General features: G+C 40.7%; 1 long non-coding RNA gene across 2 annotated transcripts in view; it reads right to left on the bottom strand.

The window, feature by feature from the left end:
* The window catches only part of LOC103101431 (uncharacterized), an 83,864-nt gene extending 73,714 nt beyond the window's left edge, over window positions 1–10,150 (bottom strand). Inside the window, exon 1 of one of the 2 annotated variants that reach the window (XR_008912794.1) lies at window positions 9,994–10,150. This is a non-coding gene — a long non-coding RNA (uncharacterized LOC103101431). The remainder of the gene's footprint in view (window positions 1–9,993) is intronic. The other variant, XR_469310.3, reaches the window with a different exon arrangement.
* Window positions 10,151–22,638: the final 12,488 nt, after the last annotated feature.

Here is a 22,638-nt window from a genome sequence, read left to right as displayed (position 1 = left end):
GAGAGGTTCTGGATTCAAATTTGACCTCACACACCTTTACCCTCAGACTCTTCCTACTTGTGACCCTGGGCAAGTCACTTCCCAGCCCTTATTGCTCTTATGCTTTGGAACTGATTACTTAGTATTGATTCTAAGACAAGGTGAGCATTTAAAAAGTATCAGCATCATTTTACAGATGAGAAAAATGAGCCTCAGGGAAATTAGATGACTTGCCAAGCTTCAGTCTTGGATCGGTCCCACCATTAGCTACTTCCTCACATGCTGCTGCACAAGGCTGGAGAGAATTCATGAAACTGTGCTAATTATTGGGTCCACTGCAAATCTGTTACATCATCTCAACTGAACCCTTACTGTGGTAGGGCAATTGCTTGTATGCCTTCCTAATTTATTCACTGACCACAGCCACTTTTTCCAAGCCTTTTCAACTCTCTTCCAAACTCCCTTGAATGGACCCTCTCCTCCCTCACCCTCTCAGCTTGTGCTTTAACTTTAAAAAGGAGACCACCAAGAACTGCCTATTTCTTCTCTTCATCTCACATCATCCAGATCCCTTTTCCCCTTCTCCACCCTCATCTCATAATGAAGTGGTCCTTCCTCTTTCCTCAGCATGTACAAGTAATTCCATTCCATCCTGTCTTCCAGGATTGTCCCCTCCAGTCATCCCCATTCTTTCAGTCTCCACCGGCTGCTTTCCCTACTGCCTATACATAGACCTATGTTTCTCCTACTTATTTGAAAAAACAAAAACAACACAACAAAAAAACCACAACAACCCTGATTTTATCCGTCCATTCTCACCAGCTATCATTCAGTTTCTCTCTTCTTTCTTGTGGCTAAATTCCTTGAGAAGGCCATGTACCATTGATTCCTCCTCTTCCTTTCCTTCAGCCTTATTTTTCTGCAGTCTGGCTTCTGATCTCATCATTCAACCACAACTACTCTCTCCAGTGTTCCCAACGGTCTCTTAATGACTAAATCGAAGGGCCTTTTCTCAGTCTTCCCCTTTCCTCCAATACTGCTGAAGATCCTGGCAAACTGATCTTGGCCTTGGAGTTGTCAACAGGAATAAGATAAGACATAGTCCCTATTGTCATGGCGCTCTAATAAGACAAATCCAACTGTGATGTACTAGATTGTCTGATAAGCATGTTAGTTGCAAAGGTCTGTGTAAATCCTGAGAAGTCTTTACTGACCAGGAGGATCAAGGAAGACTTCATGATGGAGTTGATTTTGGAGCTGTGTTTAAAGGATGGGTAGGGACCACATCAGGCAAAGTAGGGTTGGGAAGGTGGAGCATCTAAGCATAATGAACTCTGAGGAGCATGCTTAGTTATAGCTGAGGCATAAACTGAATGGAGGAGGCTATACTAGAGAAGAAAAATGTCATAACAGCCCCATGTATCAGGTGTCAGCCTCATTTTATACAGGAAGAAGTCATTAAGAGAGGGAAATGACTTGTCTAGGGTCACAGTGTGGAGGACTGGGTTTCTTCTATCTTCATACCCACTGTTCTTTGCCTTATATCAAATCAGGCTACTAAGTGACTAAATATCCTTGCATTTTAAGGCTGGAAGGGACTTTAGAGGTCATCTGATCTTAGAGATGAGACAATAAGTAATTTGTCCAAATCATTCAATGAGTCAGTAGCAGATTAGAAACTAAAATCTACATTTTATGAACGGTAACCCATCTTGCCTGTGCATATGGAAGCCCAGACACAAAGCATGAGAATTTGAGTATGTGAGACTCTCCTCCTTCCCTCTCTGCTCACCTTGGACCTGGATTTTAGCTCTGACAGAGACCCCAAGTGCAATTTGGGGGAGTTCATGTTCTTTCTCTCTGGTATAACTTCAGAAGTCAATCATGTCCCCAAACTAGCCAGTTCCCCACATTAGCAGGCAAGGTGGTTGGATTTAATGTCCTCTCCAGCCTCTGCACCTGGTTTTGTCTCCAACATCAGCTGGTGACTGTGAAAACTGAGATGAGTGTGTGAAAAACAGTGTACATCAGTTAGTCTGTGCTCAAGTGTAATCAATCATAGCTTTTAGATGAGGGCTGTCCATGGGAAAGATGTGTTAGAAGATTTCACAGAGTTCTCCCTCTGAAGGGTAGTATGAGAGGTAGACAAAACAGCCTCAAAGACTTCTGTACATTCATATCCTTGCTCTGCCCCTAACTTCTTGTATGCCTTTTGGTAAGTCACCTCTTCTTTCTGAGCCTTAGTTTCTCCATACATTAATTACATAGGATCATTATAAGGTGTAGTAGTTAGAAAGCTAATCCATAGGTAGTAAGACCTGGGTTTGAGTCTTCCTCTGGTAATGGGATGACCCTTGGCAAGTGACTTATCCTCTCCATGCCCTAGGACATTTAAGGTTCTAATTTTATAGATTTTTTCCCACACCCTAGTGTTAGTCTCTTAAGAGACTGCAAGTTGCAGAGAAGATAGCACCCTCATTAATAAATTTCCTTATCCTAGAGTTTCCTCTACCAATGAAAAATAAGTCCAGACCCTGTGCCTATTAGGATCATGGATTTAGAGATGAAAGACACTTTGGAAAGCATCATTTTAGATTTCAAAGAACTGAGTCCCAGAGAAATTAAGTGACTTGCCCAAATCTCTGCCTTATCTCATAAACTTATAGTGAAAATCAACTGTTTGGAATAGCATTTTCTGAAGTCTTGAACCCCATATATAATACTGAGAGGTTAGAATCACTTTATTGTAATTAATATTTTTCTTCACATTTAAAATGTAAACAGCAGTCACTTATGGAAGCTGGGTTAAAAGTGCCACATTTTCTGTAGTTGTGTGGACAGCAGCTATTCAAGTCACTTCTAATTCTTCTCAAGGAGATAGGAATCAGGAATCCAGTGACTTATAGGACCACAGGACCGTAGAATCTCAGCATTGGAAGGGACCATGAAGGGCATTTAGCCTAATCCATACCCTCCCAGGAATTCATTCTGTAATATACCAGACAGAGTCTGTCTAGCTTCCTCTTGATGATATCTAGCAAAAAGGAGCTACCTTCAAAGGCATTATGATTCTACTTCTGGAATGATTTTATCAGAATAAAATTTTTTCCTCAGTAGAAAGAAAAAAAGTAAGAATGAAACATGGGCCAGTCCATGTGCTAGTCACTGTGGACACAAGTAGAAAGAATAAAAACCTGCTTATAATAAGCTCATAGGGGCAGCCAGGTGGCACTGTAGTGGATTGAGTGCTTTGACCTGGAGTCAGGAAGACTCATCTCCCTGGAGTTCAAATCTGGCCTCAGAAATTTATTAGCTGGGTGATCCTGGGCAAGTCATTTAATCCTGTTTGCCTCAGTTTCCTCATCTGTAGATTGAGCTGGAGAAGAAAATGGAAAACAAAGAGTTGAACACAGCTGAAAAATTACTGATCTAAAAAATCCATTTTAATGGGAGAGTCAACTATATGTATACATGTAGTCTGTGTATACATACACACATATAGGACAAAGTTTGTTTTGTGTGTGTGTATGTGTATATTCCCCATTAGATTGTGAGCTCCTTGAAAGTAGGGACTACATTCGGTGCCCAATAAATAAATGTTGACTTGGAAAGGAAACCACTAACAATTGTGGGGATTAGAAAATGCAGAAGATGATGCCTGAGCTATATCTTACAGGAAGAGAGAGATTTTCAGAGTCAAAGAGAAGTAGTATATCCCACTCATAGGGATAGTGTAGACTTGGAGGTGGAAGAGATTGAGTACTGAGCATAAGAAGCAGAGATGATTATGGATGTATGGTCTTTGCTCAATGTCTCCTTGACATGATGAGCTCCTTAAGGCTGAAGTCTAGGTCTGCTATTTTTCTGTTTCCCCCACAGCACCAAAGCTTCTCCTGAAGGGTATTAGTAAATCCTGTTCATTTATTGATTGCATAAAGCAGCAGAATTCACGTTGCAAATGCTATTTTGGAAAAGTCAGTGGTGATTAAAAATAAGTCCCTATTTTAGAACTGGAAAGTACACTCTTGGAGTATCTGTTTTCAGTACTAATGGGATAATGCCTTAATGTCTTGTCACGCTAGAGAAGTTTAAATTGCAGCCCAGAGCCAGAGTAACTCTCTTCCTGTTGAAATAATTGAAATTATTTCTCCCTTTCAAGCAGAACAGAGAGGCCCTGCTCTCTCAGTACACTGGCATTATTGCAACATCCTGCCTATGGATAGTCACAGGGGCCTCCATAGTATAGGAGAACTGAATTAGAATATGTCTGGAAGGCCCTGGTGGATCATTGAGAAGTTGGGGAGAGAGGCCCCTATTGACTTCTGTACCAGGATTCACACTGGTCCTACATAGCACCTGCCAAATGAGAGGGGTCTACAATTCCTAGCTGGAAATTTCCTTTTGTTTCTGTTAAATTTCTTCCTTCAAAACTTGACATTGTTCTAGCTTGCTGAGATCTCTCCAATTCCTGATTCCCTTAGGTATCTCTCCCAGCTTGGGCATAGGATGCCATTTGTACGGTCACTTGAAGCTATGGATAAAAATGGGTATTGTTCAGGAAAGAAAACAGCGCAAAATAGACTGTATGTAACCAAGTTGGGGTGTAATAGAAAGAGGACTTGTCTTGAAACTAGAATATCTGGGTTTGAGTTCCAGCTCTGAGGCTTAACTCCCAGTGTGATCCTGAACAAATAATTTATTTCTGCCTCTTAATTTCCTTGTCAGTAAATAGTAAAAATTGCCCTCCCTACTAACTAATTTATTGTTGTGCGGAAAGCTTTTTTTTGCAGTTGCCTAATTCTTTTTTCAAAAATTTATTTATTTTCAAGTATTTTTCCAAGGTTACATGATTCATGTTGTCTCCCTTCCCTCTTCCCTTTCCCCTCCCAGAGCTGGCAAGAAATTCCACTGGGTTATACATGTATTATCACTCAATACCTATTTCCATATTATTCATTTTTGTAATAATCTTTCAAAACCAAAACCCCAATTCTTGTACCCATATAAACAAGTGATAAATCATATGCTTTTCACCTGTGTTTCTACTCCCACCAAAGAAAGCTCTTAGAAATGTTTGTAAATTCTGAATGCTATAGGGAGACGCCACAGGACATAGGGAGATTCAGTCTCTCCTCTGACATATTGATTGTATGACCTTGGGCAAGTCACTTAAATTTTTCATGCCCTCAGACAATCCTCTTAAGACTATAAATTGCAGAGAAGTCTGTATTGATAGAGGGAATTTCCTCCTTTGGGAGTTCCCTTACATGAAAAAAAAATTCTGTAGACATGGATGCTACTAATAAATGGCTGTTACTGGAATTGGACTACAGCAATCTTCCCAGCTCCCCTCTACCAAGTGGGAGATGGGAAGAAAACTGCCTCTGATCTCAAGTTCTCTTGTCTCCTGTCCAAGATCTCCAGGCCAATAGCTGAGAAAGGGTCTGTGCCTTGAATGGAGGGATGGGATTTGGGTAGAGAGATGAGGGGGAAAGCATTTCAGGCAGGGGGAGCTTGAGAGAAAATCATTGATGTAGATCTAAGAGGAACCTTTGAAGTCATCAAGTTCAACCCTCTCATTTTGCAGATAAGCAAATGGTGGCAAACAGGGTTAAATCTAAGATGAACTGGGGAGAGCCAAGATGGCAGCTTAGTAGCAGTGAAAGCCTGAAACCACTGACTGTCCTTCTAAACTAATCTTTAAAAGGTGCCTCAAAAGGACAAGAGTCAAATCAGGATGACTAAAGGGGCTCTTCCATTAAATCTAAGATGAGATTAGGACCAGGTCTTTCCTGACTCCAAGTCTCAGGGATCTGGGGTCCTCATCTGTAAAATGGAGAAGATAATAGCACCTACTTCACAACACTGATGTGATGAACAAATGAGAGCCTTATCAAGTGTTTTGCAAAACCTTTTTATTTGAAAATTTTTGTTTATTTAATTAATTTAGAGTAGCTGACATGCAATTCCACTGGGATTTACATGTGGCATTGATCAAGACCTATTTCCATATTATTGATGTTTGCACTAGGATGTTCCTTTAGAGTCTACGTCCCCAATCATATCCCCCTCGACCCATGAAGCCAAGCAGTTGTTTTTCTTCTGTGTTTCTACTCCCATAGTTCTTTCTCTGGATGTCAATAGCATTCTTTCTCATAAATCCCTCAGAATTGCCCTAGATTATTGCATTGCCTTTGCAAAACTTTTAAGCGCTATAATAAATGTTATCATTATGTCTGTCATCTGAGGGTCAGTTTAGTTAAATGTGGAGAGAGGCTACTCATTGACCATCAGGGGAGGAATGTTTTTTGGCCAGAGCAATTCACTATTAATTATTATTGCTGTTGCTATTATTATTCACTCTTTCATACAGCCCACAAGCATCTTGTTTGAGAACTGTTAGTGAGAAGGCCAGTCTGGAGCAGAGTAGTGGGAGTCAAGCTTGAATTGAGGCCAGACTGTGAAAATCCTCAGTCACACATGCAAAATGACAAAAACAAGGTCAAAGGGTTGAGTACGATGTAGTATTAAAGATGAGTAAAATGAGTAGGAATAAAATATGATTAACTAAGGAGCAGATAATAGGAAATGTGTAGGTAAAATGGAGAAAAGAGGAGCCTGGGGTCTAGAAATCTACCCAGAATACATTCTCCACCTTTTTTAGTCAGAGACAATGTGAGGTTGTGTAAAGAACCATGGACCCAGAGTCAAGAGGGCCAAGTTTGAATCCTATACTTGACTAACTTGATTCAGTTGTTCTATTGCATCTGACTCTTCATGATCCCATTTGGGGTTTTCTTGGCCAAGATACTAGAGTAGTTTGCCATTCCCTTCTCCAACTCATTTTGCAGATGAGGAAACTGAGGCAAACAGGGTTAAATGATTTTCCCAGGGTCACCCAGGTAGTAAGTGTCTGAGGCCAGATTTGAACTCAGTGTAATTTCTCTACTCCAATCTTGGGGCACTCTATCTACTGCACCACCTCGCTGCTCACTACCTTGAAGGTCTTAGCTTCATCTCTCCAAATCCAAATTTCCTCCTCTGTAAAATGAGAATAATAAGACTCTGCTTGCCTCTTAGGGATGTTTCGAGCTTTATTAACCTTGAAATACTCTAGGAATTCCATAGGATCATAGGTTTTTAGACCTGAGAAAGGACCCTTAGAGGTCACCTATGCCAACTCCCTCATTTAGCATATGAAGGAACAGGACTGGATAGGGGAAGTAACTTGGGAAGGATCACACAAATAGGAAGTGGCAAAGGCAAAAGATATACCCAGGTCTTCTGAGTCTAAATCCAGTATTTGTTATTGTTATTAGTGTCCCAACACACGCTTAATTTGATGTTTGATCATTGAGGGACCCAAGCTCAGAATGGCACCTCTTTGTGGGCAGTTTTCTGTTTTCTGAGTCTTGTGTCAGTTTTAATATATTTTTTTCTTTGCCTTAATTTTTTTTCTAGTCTTTTTAGTCTGGAGAAAGCTTGGAAATCCAATATATTGAAATAATGGTGAATAGCAGAGAAAAAAATTAAAATAAGGAAAAATCTGACCACAAGATGGCACTGTGACCCCTCAATTTTCCCTCAAACACCTTCCGCAATGGGATAATATTTGGAGAGAAGGATAAGAAGTAGACCTGATAAACAATTTTCTCTACCTATGCAGGCCAGTATTCTCTCTGGAACTTCTAAGCTTATAGAGTTGCCTAGAGTCTTGGGGAGCTTAAGTGCTTTGCCCGGACTCACACAGCTAGTATGTGGCAGAACTAAATCTTCCAAGTTCCAAGATTAGCTCCACAAGACCACACCACCCCTTAGTGAGATTTAGTGATTCTTTTTCTTTGTTCTCTTTCTCTGGCTACATCTAGTTATTCACTGAAATTCACTATCATTTATGTGTATTTGCGTCTGAGTTTCTTTCATTGTTAGAACTTTTATTATATAAAGCAATCAAAGCCTCATAGGTTAAGACCTATAAAGTGATAAGCCATGCTTGTTATATAGTGTTCTTTTTTATTCTCAAGGCAGTGTTCTTTAAGCCTTATTTTAATGTGCTGAGTCCTTAAGGATGACAGCAGCCATCAATTAAATTACCCATTTGTTTGACAGTCAAAATATGGACATGAGTTTAGTTTGCTAACTTGCTGACAGTCATGGGAATTACTTCATAGAATAAAAGGATTTAGAGCTGGAGGGAACTTTAGTGATATTCTAGTCCAATCCCCTTATTTCATAGATGAGGAAACTGAGTCACAAGAAGTCACTTGTCCAACGTCACACACTAAGGTTTGGGTCTCTAGCAGAGAACAATAATTAGTATTTAGTCATCAAATGGGGTTTCTACATTTGTCATTCACAAATTCTGGCAGCAGAAAGAGGACTACCTTATAAGTCAAAAGACCTAGGTTCAAATACTGGCCCCTATTTCTCCTTCCCTTCCTCTCTCCTCCTCTCCCCTCCCCTCTCCTTCTTTCCCTTCCCTTCCCTTCCTCCCTTCCCCCCTTCCCCCCTTCTCTTTGTTTGTTTGTTTCTGTCTCTGTCTGTCTGTCTCTGTCTCTCTGTCTCTGTCTGTCTGTCTGTCTCTGTCTGTCTCTGTCTCTCTGTCTCTGTCTCTCTGTCTCTCTGTCTCTCTGTCTCTGTCTCTCTGTCTCTCTGTCTCTCTCTGTCTCTCTCTGTCTCTCTCTGTCTCTCTCTCTCTCTCTCTGTCTCTCTCTCTCTCTCTCTCTCTCTCTCTCTCTCTCTCTCTCTCTCTCTCTCTCTCTCTCTCTCTCTCTCTCTCTCTCTCTCTCTCTCTCTCTCTCTCTCCCCTGTACCTTTTGTCTTAGAATCAATACCTTGTGTTGGTCCCAAGACAGAAGAGTGGTATGGTCTATGCAATGGGAGTTATGTGACTTGCCCAAGATCACACCAGTAACCAGTAGGAAGTGTCTGGGCCATACTGGAACGTTCAGACCTCCCAACTCTCTATCCACTGAGCTTCCTACTCCCCACTCTCCCATCTCTTCTTAATGGTGTGGGGGTGAAATCCCTTCAGTTTCCTAAGTTGTAAATCTTCCCATACACGCTGAACCTCATAGATTTCTTATGAGGAGAATACTTTGTAAAGTTCAAAGCCCTAAAGAAATATGAATTTATTATGAGCTCTAGTCTGAACTAAACACTCCTACCTTGATTAGGCCCTTTATCATGCCTGGAAGTGAATGAAAATGTGTTTAATTTTCCAGTCATGCATCACTGAAAGTTAAACTGTCTTTTCAGCTCATTCTGAGAAGTGATTGCCCCTCAAGACAGAACCATTTACCAGGACCCTAAGTAGTGATTGTGCCAAAGGATGAAGAGGGAAAAAATAGTCCCTGCTTACAAGGAGCATAGAAATGGTGGTGGGTGGATGAGAGGCAAGCCGTATACTCAAAGGTCTCTGATATAAGTAAGGATAATAAGGTGAGGGTGGGTGTAGAAGAGGCAGAGGAAGAGAGATTCAGGGAGGGAGGAATTGCTAGGGAAGCATTCACTGTCTTGCACAACAGGGGGAGTTTTTGCTCGACAGAACCTCAGAGGTGCTTCCCATTGAATAGAGCTCTGAGGTTCACAGGTGAGGAAGTTCTTCATGATGGTGTGCTTCCAAAATTGGGGGATGACAGAAAACTTGGAAGTACAACGAACCCCAGACAATGGAATTAAGGTTCAAACATCTTGACAGGGCAGCACGATAGGTCAAATATAATAAGGTTAAATTTAACAGGGACACCATGAATATTCTTTGGTTTTAATAACTCAGCGCCACAATTAGGTAATAGGGAAGGCATGATGACCAAATATTAATTACTGTGAAAAAGTTATGGGAATTTTAGTGGGCTGCAGGCTTAATGTGAGGATGATTTTGCACTCTCCACAAGGCTAATTGGTCCTTAGACTGGTCTAAGAATGGACTCTCATAATAGAGTTTCTTTGCCTAAAATGGGGGGAAGGTAGAGGCAGACCCTGGAAGGGATGGTGAATTGTGGGCTGTCCTACCTTTTCTTCCCTGGCAGCATTTCCAGAAAGCTAAATCCAAGAGAGCCATAGGCAGGAAGGTCTCCTCTAGAAGGTGGCATTCAAGTGTCATCTTCCCAGTAAGCCAGTGTGTCCATTGTTCAGAACCCTCAATAGGCTGAAAATTCTTAGAATTTCAGGAACAGCAAGGTCATCAACCCTGCATTCCAAAGGAATAATCAAAGTCTGATCTAGTGACCTTTAAAGTTTAACAAAACTGGGCACATTACTAGCCACTCTCATGCCTAGTAACATGCCCTGCCTTTGCATACAGGGTATCCCCCATGTGTGGAATACACATCTACCTCTCAGAATGCCTACTTTCCACCAAAATTCAGCTAAAATGCTGGGGGCAGCTGGGTGGCTAAGTGGATTGAGAGCCTTAAAGATGAGAAGTCCTGGGTTCAAATCTGGCCTCAAACACTTCCTAGCTGTGGGACCCCCATTGTCCAGTCCTTACTGCTCTTCTACCTTGGAACCAAGACAGTATTGACTCTAAAATAGAAGGTAAGAGTTTTAAAAATGCTGCCTCCCTTTGGGAAGCTTTCCCAGATTGCCCCCCAAACTACTAGGATCTCTTCCCTTTCCCTCTCTAGTCAATTTTTTTACTTTATATTTTTTCTGTATCTATCTTGCATATAGCTGGAGAGATGTACACATTGTCTCCCTTGATTACATGTGAGATCCTTGAGGACTAAAGTTCCATTTTTGTCTTTGTGCCCAGCACCTAGCACAGTACCTGGCAGGTTGTAGGTGCTGAACTGTGTACTAATTAAGAGATCATTTCTTTAGCTTTTCTTTCTGCTCCTTGGATTGCTGCTGGCAGGGAGTTTGCAGCAAGGTAGCATAGTGGATAGAGCATTGAACCTGGAGGCTGGAAGGCTTGAGAGAAAGTCTGGCCCCAGACACTTGTTAGATAGGTAACCCTGGACAAGTCACTGAACCTCTTGTCTGCCTCAGTTTAATCACCCCGAAAATGAGTATAATAATAGCACCTACTTCTAAAGGTTATTGTGAAGATCAAATGAGGACACTCTTTAGAAAGTACTTTGAAAACTTTAAAGTACTATGTAGATGCAAATTGTTATTATTTACTTTGCCCCTGTTACTCCTTTCACAGAATCACACAATGTTTGGATTGTTGGGAGAACATAATCAAGTACAAGTTTAACCCTCTTATTTTTACAGATGAAGAAACTGACATTATAAGCAAGGACTGTCTTAAGGTCAAACAGATAGGGGCAGGACTAGATTAGATCTCTCATCTTTTGACCCCAAGTCCAGGTTATCTTTCCACTGTCCTGTGCTGGGACTTGAGCTTTGCTGGTCCTAATTATCATCTTCAGCCACCACCTCTTCCTTTTATATCCGATTCAAAGGACTTTTGCCTTTCTTTTCTTTCTGTACCTTCACTAATCTTGAGATCCTCTCCCATCTCCAGTCTTCTTTCCTTCTTAAACCCCCAAAGGCCATGCCTCTCTGGGCTTAGCAATCATCTGCTGCCCCTATTCCTTACTTGATTAAGTGAAGAGGAATTAGCAGAGGAGTCCAACCCCTAGCTTGCTGTAGAGCCTTAGATTTAACAGAAGTTCTTGGGACCAAGTCCTAGCTCTGTTACTAAATCACTTTGTTATTGGGCTAAGTGACCCTTCTGTCTTTGCACCCATAATGGGCAGAAACTTGGAAGAAAGGAACAAACTGCCCAGATTCAATCCCCTTTGCCTCATGTTGGTGTGACCAAAGCTGGGGCCCACCCTAAGCTATTCTCTCCATCCCCCAAAACTTTCTAGACTAGAGATTTGGGATCTCTTAAGATACAGAGGGAACACTGGATTTGGAATCAGAAGACTTGAATTCATATCCTGCCTCTTCCACTAATTATGTTGTACACTAACATTGTTGTGCAAATTGCTTAACCTCTGCCTCAGTTTCCTTAACTATTGAATGAGGGAGGTGGGAATTTGACTCTTTAAGGACCCCAAATATGATTCTAAAGCCACCAAAACTATTATATCTTTTCCTGCCCAGAATTTCTCTTCTTCTGCCCAGGATGTTTTTGGATTTTCCTAGATGGATATCCTGGCCAAGGATGGATGGACCAATGAACATATGTAGACATGTCAACAATATTTAATAAGTGCTATTTTTGTGTCAGGCACTGCAAGATTATAAGCAAAAAGAAAGTCCCTGTTCTCAAGGAATCTATAGGAAGCCTTCCCATGCCCTGGAAAGTTTGGGAATTGTCCCACCTACATTCTTATCTTATACCTAGCTTGAGAAGAGACATTATAGTAAAGTAGATAGGGCATTGGCTTTGTCAAGAAGATCTGGGTTGAAATGCTGCAGTTCTAGACACTCACTATGTGACACTTAGCAAGTCACTTAGTGGCTTTGTGCCTCAGTTTTCTTATCTGTAAAATGAGGGTGTTAGACTTTGTGACTTCTAAAGTCTCACCTAGATCTAAATCCTATGATTCAAACCTTACTTCCCTCCACCAAGAAACAAACAAGGTCTCCCTCACTTTAAAAGTTAGGTTAATTCAATCTGTCCCACAGGTAGATTCCAGTGTTTACACAATCACCCCTTCTCATTGCAGATATACAGAGGATCCTGCTCCCAAAGTGGAGGAGGAAAGTGTCTCCCCTAACTGAGGTGTGTAGAATATTTTCTGGTTTTTAATTAAATGGAGCAGGTGAGGAAACCTGTACTCAAAGAGACAAAGCTACAATGGTGTAATGCCACACACACACACACATATATATATATACATATATATATACATATATATGTATATATATATATAATGCCTCATGGGTAAATCAGATTTAGAGCTGGAAGAGACCTTGGAGGTCCTCTAGTTCAACCCCTTTATTTTAACAATGAGCAGACTTGAGTCTCAGTGACTTGCCCAGCATCATATAGAATGTGTTCAGGGAAGGAATACCACTAGGGTGTTTGCTCTGGTTTGGGTTTGTGATATCCCAGGAAGATGATTATCAGAACTAGAACCTGAATAGGACCTAGTTTTGTATTGGCCCAATTTTGCAAAGGAAATTGCTTTGCATTGACCCTGAATAACAAGTTGGAAAGGGGAATTCAATCAATTTGTTAGCATGGATTTATTAAGTACCTAACTATATTCCAGGTACATTGCTAGGTACTCACAAGATGAATAAAAAAGAGACAGTCCCTGTCCACAGGGAGCTTATGTTCTACTTTGAGGATAAAACATATCCACAGATGGAGGGAATGGAGAAAGAACAGGCATTAATTACCTACAATGCACCAGGCACCATACTAAGCACTTTGCAAATACTTCATTATATTCTCACATAAGTCCTGGGAGGTAGGCATTATTATTGTCTTCATTTAACAATAGGAGAAACTGAGGCAGGATTAAGTGGATTGCCTAGGATCACATAGCTAGTTAGGTTCTGAGGCTGGATTTGAACTTAGATCTTCCTGACTTGAGACCCAGTGTTCTACACATTGTGCCACCTAGTTGTCTTTAATACATCATGACTTTTTTTTTCGTTTTTGTGGGACATAAATACTGGGTGAATCTGGAAAGGCCTCTTGAGGAAGCTGATATTTGAGTTGCACCTTTAAAGGACCTGAGAAAGTAGAATTAAGGTAGCATTTTGGTATCGGAAAATAGTCTACGCAACATGGAGGCTGAAGGTGGAATGCCATATATGTGGAATAGGCCAATTTATGAGGACCCCAGAATATATGATGGGGCACAATGTATAATCAATTCATCCTGAGGAAGATAGACTAGAGACAGACTTTGAATTTGAAATGCCAAACAGGAGAGGGGTTTGGGTTTTAACCCAAAGATAATGAGGAGTCACTGAATCTTCTTTCCCAGGTGAGTGACATGATTAGACCTCTACTTTAGTCATAAGATTTTGGCAGTTGTGTGGATGATGGATTAGAAATGGAGGAGACTGGATGCAGGAATGCCAATTAGGGAACTGTTGTGATGAGGGCCTGAACAAGGATGGTTGTGGTATAAAGAAAAAGACGATGAATGTGAGAGATACTGGAGAAATAGAACTGACAAGACTTGTCAATTAATTGGAAAAGGGGACTAAGAAAGAGGGAAGATATGAGAAAAACGACTCCTAGGTTACAAACCTGGGTGACTGAAAGAATAATCATGTCCTTGATTGAAAATAAGAATTGTTAGGGGCCAGCTGGGTAGCTCAATGGATTGAGAACCAGGCCCAGAGATGGGATTTCCTGGGTTCAAATCTAGCCTCAGAAGTTCCCAGCTGTGTGACCCTGGGCAAGTCCCTTGAACCCTATTGCCTAGCCCTTGCCACTCTTCTGCCTTGGAACTAATACCTAGTATTGATTCCAAGATGGAAGATAAGGGTTTAAAAAAAAAAGAAAATAAGAATTGTTAGAAGAGGAATGAGTTTAAGAGGAAATTTCTGTGTTGACACAATGAATGTGAGAGATTTCTGATGGACCATAAAGTCATTGAAAGTAGACTCTTATTTTTGTTGTTGTAACTCCTGCACCTAGCATAGTGCCTGGCCTATGGGAGGGGAATTAAGAAACAGATTCATGATTGAGCCAGGGGAGCTGTCCAGCAGGCTGGTGGGGCTGTTCAATCACTGGCAGGTGGAGCTGTCCAGCAGGCAGGCTTTCAGGAGAAAGAGCTGGCTAGAGAAAAGCCCTGGGTTTAGGATACAGGAAGTCTGGATTCTGGATCCATTTCAAGCACTGACTGGTGAGATGACCTTGGTCAAGTTATTCCCCCTTCCTTGGTCTCAGGTTCCTTCTCTGTACAGTGTAGTGGTAGGGAGGGAAGATAAATTAAACGCTCTTCCCAACCTCTGAGATCCTAAGTACATTCTAAAATTAGACTTTGAAAAAGTATTCTTTAAAGACAGAATTAAAAGTTTTAAACCCCACCTGTCTCTTTCCTACGGGTTGTCTAAAAAAAGATTGTGTTATATTAGAATACCTGAATAATACATGATCCTCATTTCATGGCTCCCATTATTCCTGGCAGGATGAATAAGGGGGTATTTTTCAGAAAAGAGCAGCTTCCCATTTTTATACTTTGCTATCTATTTATAGAATTGAGCACTTTTAAAAAATAATGAGAACCTAGCATCATGGACTGGAGAATGGCCATTTAGAAGCTGTCCTGGATTCAAACCTTGAAAGCCCTGGAGATGGCTCCTTCATGCCTTAAAAGCCTTCAGCAAGGTAGCCTCTTTCTGCATGGGGCAAAATGCTTCAGGCTCTAGACTTAGACCAGTGCAGCTTCTGGATGCATCCCCTTGGCAGTGAGCTCCCTAGGGCTTCCTACAGGAGCCAGTCACTCTTTAATAATTCATGTGACTCCACAGTCTGTTAACTCCTCTTCCTTCTAGCACAGTTTTCTGTGGGGCCTTCCCAGCAGCTGCAGCATGATTCAATAGGGCAGAATTCTCATTTGGCAGATTTTGGGCAACCAACTTCTCCTGTATGACAAGCTAATCAAATGCAAGTGAAGTAATTCCTACCTTCACTCTTGTTGCCATCAACCTAGTACTGGCCCTCAATTCTTCTCTCCTTAACTATTTCATATATTTTTATCATTCTCTCTCTTAGCCTCTCTCCTCTCAAAATTACTTTGCACAATATGCTGGAGTAATCAAAGGGCCTGCCTCTATGCTTACATCACTCCTCTTCATAGAAATCTTCAATGGCTCCCTATTACTGATTGACTAATGTATAATGTCTGACTCTGTATTCACTCTCCCTCAAGTCTAGCTTTCTTCTGGTCTTAATCTTGCCCTTCTTCCCTTCATATATTGTATTCCTGCCAAACTGTTTCCTATTTGCATTTTGCCCTCTTTTGTCTTTTTTTTCCTTTGCCTGAATCTTCAGTCTGCTAAGATGTCCTTTCCTTTAAGGTCAGCTCAGGGTCCACTTTCTCCTTGAAGCTTTCTCTTATTCTCCCTGCTGAAAATGATCATTTCTTCCTCATATTTCTCTTAGTACTTTGATCTCTTTTTGCACCCATCACCTTTTTTCTATCACATATCATACCTCTTTGTGTAGTCAGATCCCAATTTATTGTGAATGATGTATCACCTAAAATGTTCACCTGTATTCAAATTTACACTATTCAAAGTTATAATTATGTAAAATATGGTAATTGGTTCCAAGCCAAAGGAAATATGCAGTGCAAATTCCATTGATGCTACCAGTTCAAGGGGATTTGTTATTTATACTAATCTCCTGAACTAGACTATTAGCTCCTTAAGGTCAAAGACTTTTTTTTTTCATTTTTGAGTACAAAAGCCCTGCACATAGCAAGCACTTAATGAAAATTAGTTGAATCAAATTGGCAGAACTACTTTGGCTGAGCTGTGTCTTTTAGAGGGCAGCTTAATTGGGTTTAGGAGAAATGTATTTGTGCTTAATGCATAGTTTTGTGTTAAATAGTTTAATTGGTTTCAACCCTTGTTGGTTGTAGTTCTCAACCAATTGGCCCTTTAAAAAGGCAGGTAATTGATTCTTGAATCAGTTAGCCTAAGGGGGCTGAATATGGTTGTCTGGAGTCTTGCAAATCTGACCAAGAGGTTTTTAATTTGAAAAAGGAAAGAGGAGAAAACTATATCTCCCAAGCGAATATCCTAGGGAGTAGCAACCATCATAAAGTAGAAAATAATAGAGACATCCAGTCATGCAAAAAAGGATCCAATAATAAAACCTGTGGACGCACGTGACTACAAACACATGAACAAAATAGAGAAGTTTAACAAGTTGAACTAGAGAGCCTAATTCAAAGTGGAGGCAAACTGGACATCAGATGTCACTTGGTTGGATGGTACACATGTTTGGAATATTGTTATGAAAAGATAATTTATTTTAAAAATAGAGCATTAGGGGTAAAGTAGCATTACATATGGAGGATACATTGATGTGAGGAAATCTGAGAGTTATATGGAGAGAAATATGGTGAAGAGATTTTAGGTAAAGATCTACTGAGGTAGAAACAGATTAGAGGATACTGGATAGAAAGAGGCAATAGACAATAATCCTAGCCCCAGAGGCATTCTTTAGTAGTGCTTGGAGACTCCAATCATCCAGATATAAGCCATATTTTTCTCTCTGCCTAAAACAGAACAGCTAATAATTTCTTGATTTGCTTTGATAATTTCATCATCCAAAGGATAAAGAAACTGAGAGGAATTAATGTCATGGATCAGCTCCTTCCCATTCAATCATTCAATATTTATCATATGCCAAAGTATATGTCATTATTGTGCTAGGCACTGGGCATATACAAATGCAAATGAAACAACCTCTGCCCTCAAGAAAAAACTAGTTGCTAGATGGTATGATGGGAACCTGAGTGAGGGTTTGGTGGGCTGTGGTGTGGGGAAAATAACTGATCTCTCCATCTTTTTTACAATTTTATGATAAGGAAGGATAAAAAAAGTTAGTCTGACATAATCTGGCATAATCTAGATTTTTGAAAGAGCAGATTTCAAAAGGTTTTGAGAAAGAATGGATAGAATTCCTTGGGGAAGACCGCCATGGAAGAATGGGAAACTTGGCTCTTATTCAGGTAAAAATTGGCCTAGAAGATAACCTCTTACTTTCCTTCTAACTTTTGAGATTTTGTGACCTCTTGAAATTTAAAAGGGATGAATGACAATAGTCCCAGATGGGAAGATATGGAAAGTTTGCTATTTGTACCAGTGGATGGAATATCCACATGAATGAGTTCATAGATGTATGTAAGCTTCTAAGTGAATATAAAATCTTTTATTTGAGCCTTCTTCTGATGTTTATCTACTGTGTGCAAGTGGCCCTGGGGTCTTGAAGTCTGTGAACAGAGCACAAGTTTTGGGAGGCATAGCAAGCAGTCAAGGTTCTTTGAATATGGGCCTGGCAACAGATTTTTAAGGACTAGCCAAAGTATAGCAGCAACGTTCATCACCAAAAGAGCATCTGCCATGGGTTTTTTTTTGTGTGTTTTTTATCATGACCAAATCTAAGCATACATAATAAAAATTACTCTGAGTGGATAAGCAGGTGGAAAGAGAGGATACAAAAAAGAGTTGAAAGGAAGGCTATTCTAATAATTTGACATATCCTAGTCATCAACAAAGGAAAATAAGCTGGAGAATGAAGGCTTTGGCTGGCCAAAGGTGGTTTCTGGAGAAAGTTACACCTAGCCAGAAGGTAAAGGACAAAGGAGAACAAGGGTTTTGAGATGATTAGGTCAGGACAGCTTACCATGGAGATGGAGATGCCAAAGTCTGGGGAAGAAATAATAGAGGAGACATCCTGAAATACACTGCTCAAACATCTCCAGGGATGGGGAACTCACTACTTACTGAGGTGGCCCATTTCATTTTGGGAAAATGAAGCAGAACTGTGGGCTATTTCAGTAGAAGCCTGGGACAGACCAACTTGAACAGGAAGGGAATAGACCTTTCAGTACAGTTTTTGAGCTAGATATAGGCATATTTTAAATTACAGAGACTTCTAAAAGCCATTTTCCTAAAGTCCTTAAGCTAGGATCTCTACATTCTACCCAAAGAGAAAAACTGACATGTGGACAAAGCTTGATCCTCATTCTATGTCTCTATCATTCTCTTCATGGCTGTCCCTTCCTCCCTCAGCTTCCCTAATCACAATATATCACAGACATCACAGACCTGTTGGAGTTAGAGAGGGCCTTACATGCTTTCATTTTACTGCTGAGGAAATCAAGACCTTGACAAGGGTAATGGACGTACTCTAAGTCACATGGAGAAGTGATAAAATGATAGTGATAGAATGCCAGATTTGGAATTAGGAGACTGGAATTTGAATCCTGCCCAAGTAATTTAGTAACAATATATGAAGGTGGATGAATAACCTTCAAAGCTTCATTTTCCTCCTCTGTGAAATCAAGTTGATGTGTATCCTTCCTATTCTGCAAGGCTATGAAAAAAGAAAATGTGAGAATACAAGTAGTAGATTTAGGATTTGAGCCTGTATTTTGATTCCCAATTCACTATATGACATTCTTTCTATTATAACATAAAGTCCCTATCAAAGCTTGCTTCTAGGAGCTATCTGAAAGTCATTTACACTAAGGTTACATTGACTAAGAATGACTAACTAAGTATTTCTTCCCAAGGGAAGAAATTTAACAGACATAAAATTAGATTATATTTAATTTAATCTACATAATCTCAAATTAAAGAATTGATTCTTTGAGTGGAATTTCAGTCAGACAAGGAGACAAAAGCTCTGGAAATCTATTTCTTCCACGTCCTCACTTACTCCTCCCCTTCCCAATAGGTGATTTCTTTATCAGGCTAGTCTTGGTCAGCTTAGTTGGGGAGAAATCATCCTAGAATAATTAGTCTGTGTAAACATAGTCTTCTTCTTGGGAATAATGCTCAGGCAATTACAATGAGGGCAAAGGTACTCCTGACATTTTCCAATTTCTCTGAAGACTTTTCCCTGACTTACTGAGATTGGAACCACCATTCTTTTTCCCAGATGTGTAAAGTGAGATGATACCTGTGTGAATTTTGGTGGTGGAGAGACCTCTATCAGTCTGAATGATTTTGAAATAGTGGGGGAATACTGTTCTGTTTTATCTGTTAGCATTTTCTTGTTTGTTTCCTGGTGGTCCCCTGGGAAATACAATGTTAGAAGCAGTATGTCGGGAGTTCTGGACAGTAGTACTAGCCCCACTATCTCTGTGAGCCTGAGCAAGACAGACAGTCATAAGATGATAGGATTTTGACTTCTAGGAGATATCACCTGGTCCAACCTCTCACTTCAGAGGTGAGATCCAAATAAACTCTGATTCACACTTCCCTAGGTCCCCTCCTTCTAATTGGAGAGGGTAGAAATTAGACATTGTAGAGCTTCTCACTAATCCTCTACTGTTTAAGGATGGCAAGCAAGAGAACTCACCTCATTACCTGCCTGGCTGACCTCTTGGATTGGAGTTCATCATCTACAAGGTGAGATCAACCCTATATCTCACACCTCCTTGATCATTTCCTACACTGGCTGTAGGATCTGCCCCATTTTTTTAAATGTGTTGTCTTCTCCAATTAGATTGTGATCATTTTGAGGATAGAGGGGTTGTTTATATCTCCAGTCTGGCACATAATAATGTTTAATAAAGAAATAAATGAGTATTTATTTATTAAACCCTTACTTTCTGTCTTAGTAACAATTCTAAGATAGAAGAGCAAGGGCTAGGCAATGGGGGTTAAGTGACTTGCCCAGGTCACACAGCCAGGGGATATCTGAAACCAGATTTGGACCCAAGTCCTTCTGACTCTAGCCCAGCACTCTATCCACTGTGCCACCTACCTACCCCATTTACCTTTTTGGGGAGGTGGGGGATGTGAAGATCAAATGTCTCACTAAGCAGGAATGTGCTTTGTGGAACCTGCCCAGCTGTAAGACAATGCTGCCATATTACTAATATTACTAATATTGCCCATGCCCAGATGTCAAACTCATCATGACTTTGCTGCTTCATTTCTCCAGGCAGAGACAAAGGCAGAGCTAGGTGTCAGTTTTCTGCCAGGTTCCACCTTCCCCCAGAGACATCAGGCAATGCCCTGGCTATATGACTAGAGGATGAGGCATCCCAAGCCTCCTTTTAGCCTGGCACACTCTGGTGCAGATTCAGTCTCACTCTCTAACAGAACAGAAGCTTTTTTTCAATTAAGTCATAAATCTCCAAGTGTAGGGCACCCTCTTTCAGCACCAACAGGTTGAGGACAGCTCCTGGTGAGGTCCCTGGAACTGTATGCCACAAGGCAGGATTCAGATAGCACCTGAGCTGTGTCTGCCAGCTGAAGGTGTGGGGTCTTCTTGTGAAGGGGGTCCAGCTGCACAGTTGTTTTTACAAACATAGGCAGAAGGAAGTTATTAGACTCCTCCCCTCCAATAGCTGAGCTTGCTTTTCTTGGTTTATAAAGGATAACAAGGTTCAAAGCAACAAGCATTTTATTAAATGAGCATTTCCCACCATGTCTCAGACAGTGTGCTACACAATGAATATATAAAGAAAAGTATGAAACAATCCCTCATCTCAAGGAGTTTAGCAGTCTAAAGGGACCCTCTATGGCCTTGGACAAGTACTTTCCCTTCTCTGGACAATTTACTCATCTGTAAAATGAGGGGATTTGATTAAATGCTCTCTCACCACCCTGTTAGCTTCAAATCCTCTGACACCTTTTGATATCTTCAGCATCATCTGCTTTCTAGTCACTCTTCCTCTCAAAACCTAAACAGGGAAACATATCTTCAATCATCTTGCTTTTATCTTTCACTGCTCTCTCTATTTCCAGATCCCAGAGCCCTAGCAGAGGCCCCTGAACTTGCTCAGGGCCACAGGCTCAGAAATGAGCAACCTAGGATCCCAAGTTACTTTTGCTCTTTTTCTTCCTCTGACAAATGGTTTCTTAGTGCCAGGATCCATCACTTACTTCTTTCTTTTCTTTCTCTTCCATGTTCAAACATTCCAGACCACTCGTACATATTTTCTAGGGTTTATTCACACAGAAAAAAAAAAGAATATGCAGTATCAGGAACATCAGATGAGAAGAGGTTTCTAGGCTCATAGATCTAAGAGCTGGAAGGGACCTCAGAAGGCACTTAACCCAACCCCCTCATTTTACAGGTGAGGAAACAGATTCAGTGAACAGACTCATTGATCTTGGACAACAGTCAGTCAATGGACATTTATTTTATTTTTTAAAACTCTTACCTTATGTCTTGGAATAAATATTATGTATTGTTTCCAAGACAGAAGGGAAGTAAGGGCTAGGCAATGGGTATTAAGTGTCTTGCCCAGAGTCATCCAGCTCAGAAGTGTTTGAGGCCAGGTTTGAACCCAGGACCTTCCATCTCTAGGCCTGGCTCGCAACCTACTAAAACACCTCAACAAACATTTATTAAGTGTTTCCTGTGTGCCATGCATAGTGCTAAGCACTGGAGATACTTAGAAAAGCAAAAAATAGTCCTTGCTCACAAAGAGCTTATAAGTCTACTGGAGGGATGAACATACAAACAGTTGTATATAGAGAAGACACCTAGGGAGTAGATGGAAGATAATCTCAGAGGGAAGGAACTGTCATAGGCGAGGGGGTTGGGAATGGGGACCAGGAAAAGCTTTTTTCAGAAGATGGAATTTGAACTGAGTCTTGAAAGAAGCCAGGAATTTGAGGTGATGAAGCAGAACATTTCAGACATGGGAGACATCCAGTACAAAGGTACTCAGATGGGAGATAGAGGGTCATGTGCAAATGTTAGATTATAAAGTACATGAAAGAGAGTAATACACAAGAAGCTTGGAAATGTAGGAAGGAGCCAGAATGTAAAAGGCTTTAAATGTCAAAACAGAGCATTTGATATCTGATCCTGGAAGTAAGAAAGAGCCACTGATGTTTATTAAGTAGGGGAATGAACTAGTTAGAATTGCTTTTTTTGGAAAATCACTGTGGTAGCTGAGTGGAGAATGGATTGGAATAAAAAGAGACTTGAGGCAGGAAGCCAAACCAGTAGACTAGTTCAAATGATTAGAACCCGCCCCTCAGAGGTGATTGGAGAGGAAACAACATATGTGAGAGATTGTGCAG

Source organism: Monodelphis domestica, chromosome 6 (genome assembly GCF_027887165.1).
Source record: "Monodelphis domestica isolate mMonDom1 chromosome 6, mMonDom1.pri, whole genome shotgun sequence".
In the NCBI taxonomy this organism is placed as follows: Eukaryota; Metazoa; Chordata; class Mammalia; order Didelphimorphia; family Didelphidae; genus Monodelphis; species Monodelphis domestica.
The sequence above is the reverse complement of the archived record's forward strand: the minus strand, read 5'-3'. Positions and strand labels throughout refer to the sequence as shown.